This window comes from Solea solea, chromosome 12 (genome assembly GCF_958295425.1).
Source record: "Solea solea chromosome 12, fSolSol10.1, whole genome shotgun sequence".
NCBI classification, from domain to species: domain Eukaryota; kingdom Metazoa; phylum Chordata; class Actinopteri; order Pleuronectiformes; family Soleidae; genus Solea; species Solea solea.
Genome location: NC_081145.1, coordinates 11,141,603 through 11,151,733, shown reverse-complemented (window position 1 = coordinate 11,151,733; position 10,131 = coordinate 11,141,603).

The following is a 10,131-nucleotide window of genomic DNA, read 5'->3' as shown; positions in this document are numbered from 1 at the left end:
CTAAATGAGGACTTTTACACATGAAAAAATCAGTTAATTTAATTTCTTTTACTGTGTGCATCACACTTTTCCTCCGGAGCATGCAGTATGTTTTAGTGCACTCTTCATCAAATATTCTCCTTGTGACTCTCCTTCATAGCAAGGGCTAAACAAGGGCTTACATGAAAGCTGATCGTTCACCTCGAGACATCAACATGCTCCTCCAGGTTTCTTGAAACCTCCTCTTGGCATTGTGATGATAAAGGCTGCTTTCGTCCCAGATAGCTGTTCTCATAAACACTTTGAATCAATGCTGGTCGCTCCAAGGATGCCTGACCTCAAACGCCAAAGACTAAGTTGATATTTCCCCCGCCGGTGACAGTTTAATACATGTTTTGGTCCCTCACTGTCTGACACATTCAGTGAGCAGAGCACTGGAAGTTAAAATTACAGGACATTGAGCATATTCAGTCAGTTAAACACTGATGTTTCTTGTCTTCAGTGTAATATGGACCTTGTGCAGAGAAAGTCAGACGCTAACCTGCTGTTGTTTTCTCTGCATTTAAATCTTTAACATTTATAGAAACAGCATCATGGTAGTAACCACATACCCCACAGTGTATCCCGCTGTGATTTATCATCCATGTAATCTCTACAGATTGGATGGTGTGAGGGCTTTTATGTTTCCGTTTCATGTGAAAGTGGCAGTTTAATACAATTACTGAGCGTCTGTTGTACGGAGTGTTGGAAACTAAAGTCTAATTCTCTCTTAATTTGTCAGAGAAAGAAAGGAATCATTTGAGAATTATGTTTTTTTTTATGTCTCTGCGTTATAGTAAGTTTAGGAGTATTTAATGAGGATTTAAATCCCAATGATAGCAGCACTATATTTATAAGGCTAAAAAAAACGTCTTCATGCATTTGAATACATTTGCAACAACAAATTGAAGCATTCACGATATGTCTGAAACAGAATGACCATACCTTTAAAAGTAACCAGTAATTAATAAGGTGCTGCGGGACATAAGGAATAGCAATATTACAAATTGACTATATTATTACAATAATCCATCTTGCATCCTCTCTGTAGTTTACTCACTCCACTCCTCCGGGCATTCACATCAAAAGTGTGAAATGGCGTGTTCTTATGTATGCTATTGCACTTATTTTGCGCGTTGAGTGCTCCGACGTTGCTTATTCCTTATAAAAAGGCCAAGTAAACGCGGCTGGTGTATTTATTCCAGGTCTTTCATGCGACTTCTGTATCGCAGGCATGAGATAATTTTCTCTCCGCTGTATTTGAGATGGTGATGAGCACATTTCATTCTGTGCTTTCCCCTAGTCTGTACACCCAAGGACCGGCTTTACAGCAGTGCATTGATAAACCCCGTCCTTTTCTTCATACATATGGCGTCCTGAGCCGCCCCATCGCTGTCTGCGTTATCTTCAAAATGACCAGGCGGGAGGAAAATGCAGACACATTAACAAAGGTCTTGTTTGGACTGAACATTAGCATGCAAAACCAAAACAGACAGCACCTCTACCAAAATAGTTAGGTCGAGACTGAAAGTCTAGACTGAATAATCAGGCTCAAATCAGTCTCACACTCTATCTCCACCAACACACACATGCACACTCACATTGGAGGAAGAGATAGAGGGAGAGAGAGGGAGAGAGAGAGATAACCACAGGCACTTGTGACTTAATTAGAATGTGGTGCTGATTGGAACTCTGAGGACTCTTTCTCCATCAGTGGCTCCAAACCAATTTGACCAATCTTCTTTAATCAGGTTTAACTGTGAAGAAGCTGTGCATGTTGAGCTTTGATTTCTCAGTCAGAGCACTCACACTGAGTGCTCCTACTTCCCCTTATACCTGCGCAGGATAATGCACTTTGTTAGTAACGTGATTACTGTGCAGGGGGAAAGCTTTGAGGTTGCGTCCGGGTTCACCGCGGGTGAGGAGGTAATAGATCCCCGACTCACGCCAGGTTCGGACAAAATGTGCATCGATATCTGCCAAGATTGATAATGTTGTTTGAACACTTCACTCAAAGTTGTTATTGCTCTTTCCTGGACATGTTTGTCCATTCAATGAGATTTGGGAGATTGTTGTCTTCTCAGTGAAGTTGATGATTACACCACACAAGATGATAAATTCACTTAAATTCTCACACGTCATTGTAATTTTGGGTATAAATCCATCACATACACCTTTTATACTGAGAATTACATAAGAAGGCAGTTCTTATGCTAAGTTCAATGAACCGCCCAATTGCTACATGCTAATATTATTACATGTTCCTGCTTGCAGTCATTTATCTTTATGGTTGCGTAATAAGCATTTTCAAGTGAAGTGGGAAAATACATATACATATGAGTCTGTCTGTCTGTTGGTATAACTACAGCATTTAACACTAAATTATTAATTAGTAAATAAGAGATTCCAGAAGATGTTACTGATGCTCGCAACATTGACTTATTTGTATTATTATTTAGTCCATATTGAAATGACAAAAAAAACTGGACTGATGTTACACATTTTCATTCTGCCAACTTGTGTATTTAGATTATCCTTCACATTTCCAACAATGATTTGAACTTCAAGCACACAGTGCATTTTATTTAGTGCCCTGTTATTATGCTGTTCCTCCAGGACACAATCAATGAATACGACTTGACATTACTGACGATAGACATTGTTCTTGTTTAATATTAAAAACTCTGGACACTATAAATAAACACTTGCGGGTGAATGTCACGTAGTGCACTCTCGGAAATGATGATTATTCGGGGGCCTGTAATAATGCATTGGACGAATAACCCTAACCAAACGGGAAAGAAATTCAAAACGGTGGTTTCTGTCATTTAGCATAGTTGATGCTCAGTGTCATTGACACTTTTAATGCAAGGTGGTGATTGACAGCATGACGAGCATAAAGAGAGTTTCTAAGGAGCATACATCTCATCTAACATATGATCGATTGACACAATCTGTGCTGAATACAGATGCATGATAAATGATCTTTATTATTATAATTTGGTTTCATAATGAGAGAGAAAGAACAGTGCCAGCACATTAGTATTTATTGCTTCTATAAATTCATCATGTCTTCCATTTCAAAAGGTTTTAAAAAATTCAGAAAATCCATATTCTATATTACATTTTTAGTTTTTTTCGTACATTTCTTCTTTTGCAGCACACTGGTTAATGCAGCATCTACCAGGTGCCACGATGGGTGGCAGGTGGCTCCTAAGGCCCAGTGGTGATGAACTTAATGGTCATTGTGTCAACTCCATGTTGACGCCTCGCTTCACAGGACGCGGCCCCCCCTCTGCCGAGAGTGGCATTAGGGCTCTGCAGATGGTCTCTCATAAAGAGGCACACACAGCGATTTCCTCCTGCCCCAATTACTAATGGTGCAGCTTACCAATTTTGCTTAAACAAGTTAAACAAATCCACTGCGCAGAAAGCGACAGTGGTCAAGCTGTGATGTCACAGGACACCTGAAACCACACAGGATGCATGGATGATGTTTTACAGCTCTATCCTCAAACCTTAACACCCGCAGAGCACTCCGCTAAGAAAAAGAAACGTGTTTTGCTTCTTATGGAGATAGTCATAATGTTCAACAACTGTATTGTTGCAGTTTCACAATGACTGGGCATTTCTCACATTACTCACAGCAACGGTCAGGTCAGCTCCTTTGTTGCGAGGGGGTGCCTTTTAATGTGCACCATCAAAAGGAGGAGGAGGAGGAGAGGAGGAAGGAATCCAATTTCCATCTTTTGTATAAAGCTATTTCCAGGAGTTCTTAATCCCTTTCTCTTTGAATTCATCTGACTTTATTGCGACATAAAAATAGAAGCGCTGATGTATGCGTGTGTCATTGTACTTAAAGCATGGGCAGATTTATTTAACTGAGCCTTTTTTTTGTCCATGAGCAGCCACATTCTATGTTCTCATTGTAACATATTAGGTTTAGTGGTTTGTCTTCTGCTGTCATGAGGTATTTTATTTATGTCGTAAAACAGAAACTCTCTCTCTGTGTGTGTGTGTGTGTGTGTATGTCATTATGTGTGGAGATGTGAAGCGTGTAAGACACTCGCAGCGTCATTAGAAACACAGGTACTCTATCTTTCTGTGATTAGCGTCGTTAACCTCTGCTGCCGTTGTCGCTTCTCCAGACCTTTGTGGTATTTCAGCTATGAATTTTTGCTCCTTTTTTTTTTCTTAGTTTATTATACCTCGCCCATGGAGTAATGGATGTTTTCTTTCACAGTGGTTAACTTTATTTCCCATTATTTCCGAGGGAATCTTCAGCAGGACAAACCGAAAGAAAGGGCCCGTTTCAGTGCTAATGTCAGAGTGTTAAAGTCAGCTCTGTATTGGATAAATATCAATTAAACACAAATACATGTCAAAATACAGTGGTGTAAACAGGCCGCGCAAAGTCAGCTTCAGACTTTTCACAGGCGGCACATTTGTTCCCACTAAGATAATTTGCTCTTTCATCATCCTCGTCTTCCTCACATATACTTCACACACTGATATAGTGAAATTAGATTAAGATGGAGCGAGAGATATGGTGACTCTAATTCTTATCAATATCATTTTTTGTTATTTGTTTAATTTTCTACGCAAAATCCCTCAGCCTTACTCTGATCACGTACCCTGGTATAAACAGTAGAACAGTAAGAGCATTTCTGATTTTCCACAAAGTACCACAAAGAGGAAACATGTTTGGTATATAAAGTCTTCATGACATGAGCCTTCAGGCTCCATCTTACATCTGGCACACAGAGAATAGCATGTGTCATTGCTGGTGTCCAACCATCAGTGCACCTGGGGGTGTGTCGGTCTTACAGTGACTTGTGGTCACATTGCTATCTTGTGGCAGCAGGAAGCCACTGCTCCACTGACCAACAATAACCTGGTCTGAAGTCAATGGCTTTAACCTTTTCAGTCTAATGGAGTTGGTGATTGGCCAAGACCAGTAGATGGCAGAGGCACTGGCACTGACCAATGACCACACACCTATCCTTCAGTGAAGGTTCTTGCTGCAACTGAAGATGATCTGCATGTGCGTTCACCTTGCACACGAGCAGAAATGTCTCCGTATAGATAATTGTTAATTTCTCCGGTTTCCACCTTTCTGCATTTAAAAACAAAGGGAATGAGAAGTTAAAATCTGATTGGCTTAGCTGATGTTACTCTCAAACACTATGAATTTAATAAAACGTTAAATACCGTGCGTCTCCATTTCCACCTAGATAACACACTGTGGAACTATCAAATGTGAAGTTGCACATGCCATAATGCGCCTGTGTTATTTAGGCACTCCCACTAAAGATAAAGCCCTTTAGTCCAAAACAGGTGGTCAGGTCGCTGCAGGACTTTGACACTGGTCATAAAATCTACAAATCACATAAAGATGAAATGTTATTAAAATATATTTTAATGACCGTGCGACCCTCAGGTGGAGAATAAAGTGGTAGAGGATGAAATGGAAGATGAGGAAAACCATGATGTTACATTCGCCTTAACCACGCTCTTTGCATTGCATAAATATAATCATAAAAGTGTCAATCATGCTGTCGTTGCCAGGGGGGAATATCATGGAGGGAAGGCAGCGGTGAATATTGTGTTGATAGTGACTTCCCTCATTACAGTGATAACATCCAAGTTATCCAGACGGCACTAATGCAGTTAAAAAAAGAAGAGATGATAACACTGGACTACCTAAAGTCATCTACTGACAAAACCATTATGGCAACATCCGTGGTTAGAAACATGGACAATCACAACTCAACTTATTTTCAATGGTGATTTACTGAAGTGCATTGATTATATGAACACTAAATACCAATACAATACAGTTTGCATTGTGTTTAAAATTCCTTTAAAATTATCTTTTCTGTAAAGTTACCATATCTTTAATTTTCTAGTCTGACAACAGCAATGATGCACACAACTGTGAATATATATGGGGATTCAAATGGGACCTCCTGCAGGCGTCTCTCATCCTTTCTCACTTCATGATATTTTCCCTTAGCACATTGTCTGCCACCAGCTTTGCAGGGAAATTTAAGGCCCTCGGCCTGACCAGAAGGTGATGTCCATGGTGCCTCCAGCACCCCATAAACACTGTCCCCCAAGGTCCATGACTATATAGCAAGAACCTTGACAGTGCGAGACAGACAAGGGCCTAGTCCCACCGCACCAGCAGCTCAGCCCTGATGGCATACCGCAGCAGCACATGGGCTGCCAGCTGATAAATGAGCTGACAAGCCTCGTTCCCCTTATTCATTTCCCTCCTGAGGGAGGTACAGAAAAGAGAAAAAAAATAGGAGCATTAGAAACAGGAGAAAGACGGAATGTAGGGGGAAAAAAAATGAATTGACTTGGCAGCAGGGCTATTTATAGTAAGTCTTAATGTGCTCCATTAGTTTGAGAGGGTACAAGAGGGGAGGCAAAGCCTGAGGAGGGGGACAGGTGGGAGAGAGGGATTGAGTCAAAGATAAAGGGATAGAAAACATGAAGGGGCTGCATGAAAACGAAGAATGAGATTGATCCAGAAGGGGGCAAGTCTGAAAATGAGCAAATAACAATTGGCGTGTCATTGACAAACACAGATTTGGATAACGGTGTACATGTTGACTGGATATACTGTGTTTGCTCACAGTCATGAATCACCCTGATCAATGGTTCCACATTCACTCCATCTGGGCATTCCTAAGTGTAATTCTATCTCTCTTGTTAAAAAATCATTTTTTTTAAAAATGTGACATTTTTTTTAAATGTCACATTTCATGACTTTTGATTGTTTAGCTCAAAGAATAAACAGTTGATTTGCTTGTCATCAGTCGGAAGATCTGATAGTAGTTACAGCTGTATTTAGTTATTTTAAAAATAATCCAGTGTAACATAGAAGAACATCCTGAGACCTGACACTTAACAGCTTTGATCGTGCTGGCTTGTTGTTTGCTCAATGAAGCCCCAGTCAGCCATTCCGGCTCTGTGTGGCAGTAAATAACTCCACATGCTCTTCAGCCCTTAGTCTCCAGTGGGTCTTAAAATTGGAGTCTTCATCGTCTAGGCCTCGCCGACACAGGTGAAACGATCCCTTTAAAGGGCTTCTTATTGGAACAGAGAGAGTTCAGGAAATATTTCCTCATGTATCAAGTGATCTGTAATGATTCCTCAACATCTATCATACAGGCTTTTACAATACAATCTAATCTCCCGAGAGAGTTTCAATCTGGTGACAGAAGGCCTCACTCACTGCCCACTGCACAGTCAGGCTTCATCGCCACAACTCATCCCATTTGTTATGGTTAGAAAGTGCCAATAATTTGGGTTGGTTTGTGTATTTCCTGAACTTTCTTATTGCTTGACCACAGCAGTGTGTTTAAGCGCAACAACAAAGCAGTACAGGGTTAGATGGAGAGGAACATGGAGGAGAGAGAGAAAAGAAAAGAATGGAAAGATGCCACGTGCCACTAACAAAGACAATTAGGAGACTTGTCAAAGTGTCAAAAGCTGGATGAACACACACACACAACATGCAGCGCCTTGTCCTAATGAACCTGGATGAAACACAAGCACATTTCACAGAGTGTCATTATTGTCGTCATTATCTCTGCAGGATGCAAACGGGTCCATTTAAACAGATTATGTATTAAATGTATTCATGTATTTAACTGGATCACACAAACTTATATTATACACATATTATATTCATTCTCAGAGATTCACAGGTCCTTTCAGCTCAATGGAGCAGTTTAGCTTCTTTAAGCACATGTGATTTGAATTTAAGGGTAGTGTTGATGTTGTTGTTAATGCTGCAAAGAGAACATAGTGTTATTTTCAGTGCAGTTTGCACTTATAATAGTGCCATACTCTACTTGTCTCTGAAAAATGTGTTTCAGGAACTTCTAAACAGTGTTTTTCTGAGTGTAACCGACCACTGCTGTACTATTGTTGTCCTGCACATTGAGTAGTAATGGTAAATGGTATTTACAGTATATAGCGCTTTCCTAGTCCACTCAAAGCTGCTTTACACTACAGTTTTGCCATTCACTCACTCGCTCATACAGGGCATCTGCGTGCAGTGCATATTTCTATCACTCATTTTCATACCCATACCCAAGTGTCTTGCCCAAGGACACATTGGCACATAGACTAGCCGAGCCGGGAATCAAACCCACAGCCTTCATGTTGAAAGATGACCTACCATCATCACGGTGGCTATCCTATAATGGCTCAATCCTATCACCATAAATACTTTTCTTAAATGATTTATTATACAGCCAAGCAGATGTGTTTCACAAGTGTAAATATGTCACTTCTTGACTGTGATTTCACATTTTAAATGAAATAACATGCAGCCAACCCAAAAAAATATGATAAAATCAGCCAAAATGTCTATTCAAGTGTTAACTATGTTAGTATTTGATAAATGACAACCTTTTTTTTTTTTTTTTGCCTTTGGCAGGATAAACCCTTTGAACTTTTCATCTATTCCTGCAAACACTTGTGAGTGTTTGACAGATGAAATGTTAACACTTCAGCCAGCCAAGGAACACTGATTTGTTGGCATCTCATTAATCCTTCTTTTGAACGTCTGTTCCATTTTTAGGTCTGCATCTAGGTCATTTTAGGTTTCATTAGGGTCTGCGTCTAATGAGAGGAATTAAATTAACTGTTTATGTTGAAGAAAGGAAAAAAAAAAAAAGCTGGAAAATTCCTGTCAGTGGTCTGTTGAACCCAATTAGACTGTGCTCGAAAAGGAAAGGGGGAAAAAAAAAGAGTAATTCAAGATATTCTGGCATTTGGCCACGTTAGTAAGTCCAGGCTGTTTGTACAGCTCATCTGACCAGATTCTCCACTGCACTGCTGGAGAGTTTGTCTTTCCGTTCCTCTGTCCCTTTGTATTTCTTAAATGATTGCACAAGTCGAGAACAGTCCACCATCACTAAAGAAAGGCTGTGCTATGTTGTCTCGTAGGTGGCATGTGTTACTACCTGAAGGGGATGATGCAGTGGATTTTTTCAATAGTCGACTAGTCATTGACTACTGTAACGACTAGTCAGAAAAAAAACATTAGTCTGAATCATCCAAAATGTGTTTCCTCTATAAATGTTCATGAAGTCTGAACCCCAATAATCCACAAACATTGTGGTTTTCTTTACTTTATGAACAGTTTTAATAACAGTTACATTATTAACAGTGCTGCTAGTGTTGCAACTATTAATGACGTACAGCAGTCAGTCAGTATAGAGTGATGAAAGAAACGCTCCTGACGTTCCGTTCTTTATCAAACATTAAATGATGTTACTTCCTGTAGCCGTTTGTCAATGCAAACAGCTCAATGTCTTAATATTATTTAATAGAAACACAAGTCTGTCAACTTGATTGGGATTGAGTGTGGCACTTTTTTTTTATACATTATTACCCGTGGATAAGAACAGACACAACTGAGGAGTCGACCAGTCGTTGCAGCCCTAGTCGATTGTAGCAGTGTGGTGCAGATGGAGTTGACATCTTTGCCTGAATGGGATTAAACTAGAAGGAGAGACTGACACACAATCAGAGCATGGAAATAACTAAATGCAAGGTTAAAAACAACAGACGCTTGTGTTTACAGGCAGCTATTTGAGTCACGGGTCCCACAGTCTGAATAAGCCCAATTAAAAACAATATTCCCTAGAACTGGCCATAAAACAATAACTTTTCTAACAGTTAAGCCGTCGCAGCGATGCAACCCAGAAGGATAAAGTAGAATTACTGATAATACTCATTGTATTTGACAGAAAATCATTTGCAATAAATGATGTGCCTGAGAACCAGTTCTTGCATGAATTCAAATCCAGAGCAGGAGAAAAACCTTTGGTCCACCTGTGAGGAAAGTTATTCTTTCCTCAGTTTTATTCAGAGCCAACGATAAGACCCACCATCAACTAAATTCCTGTTCCCTTTAGCACCACCTGGCAACCAAATGGGACTCAAATCTGTCCTTTATCCTTTATCTGTTTCTTCTCTTGTAACCTCACCTGCCTCCTCCTCCTCCTCTTCCTGCTTCGTTCTCCTTGGTGCACTCTTGATTTGCTTTTCTGTTTTTTCTTTTTTTTTTCTCAGACAGTCTTTTCT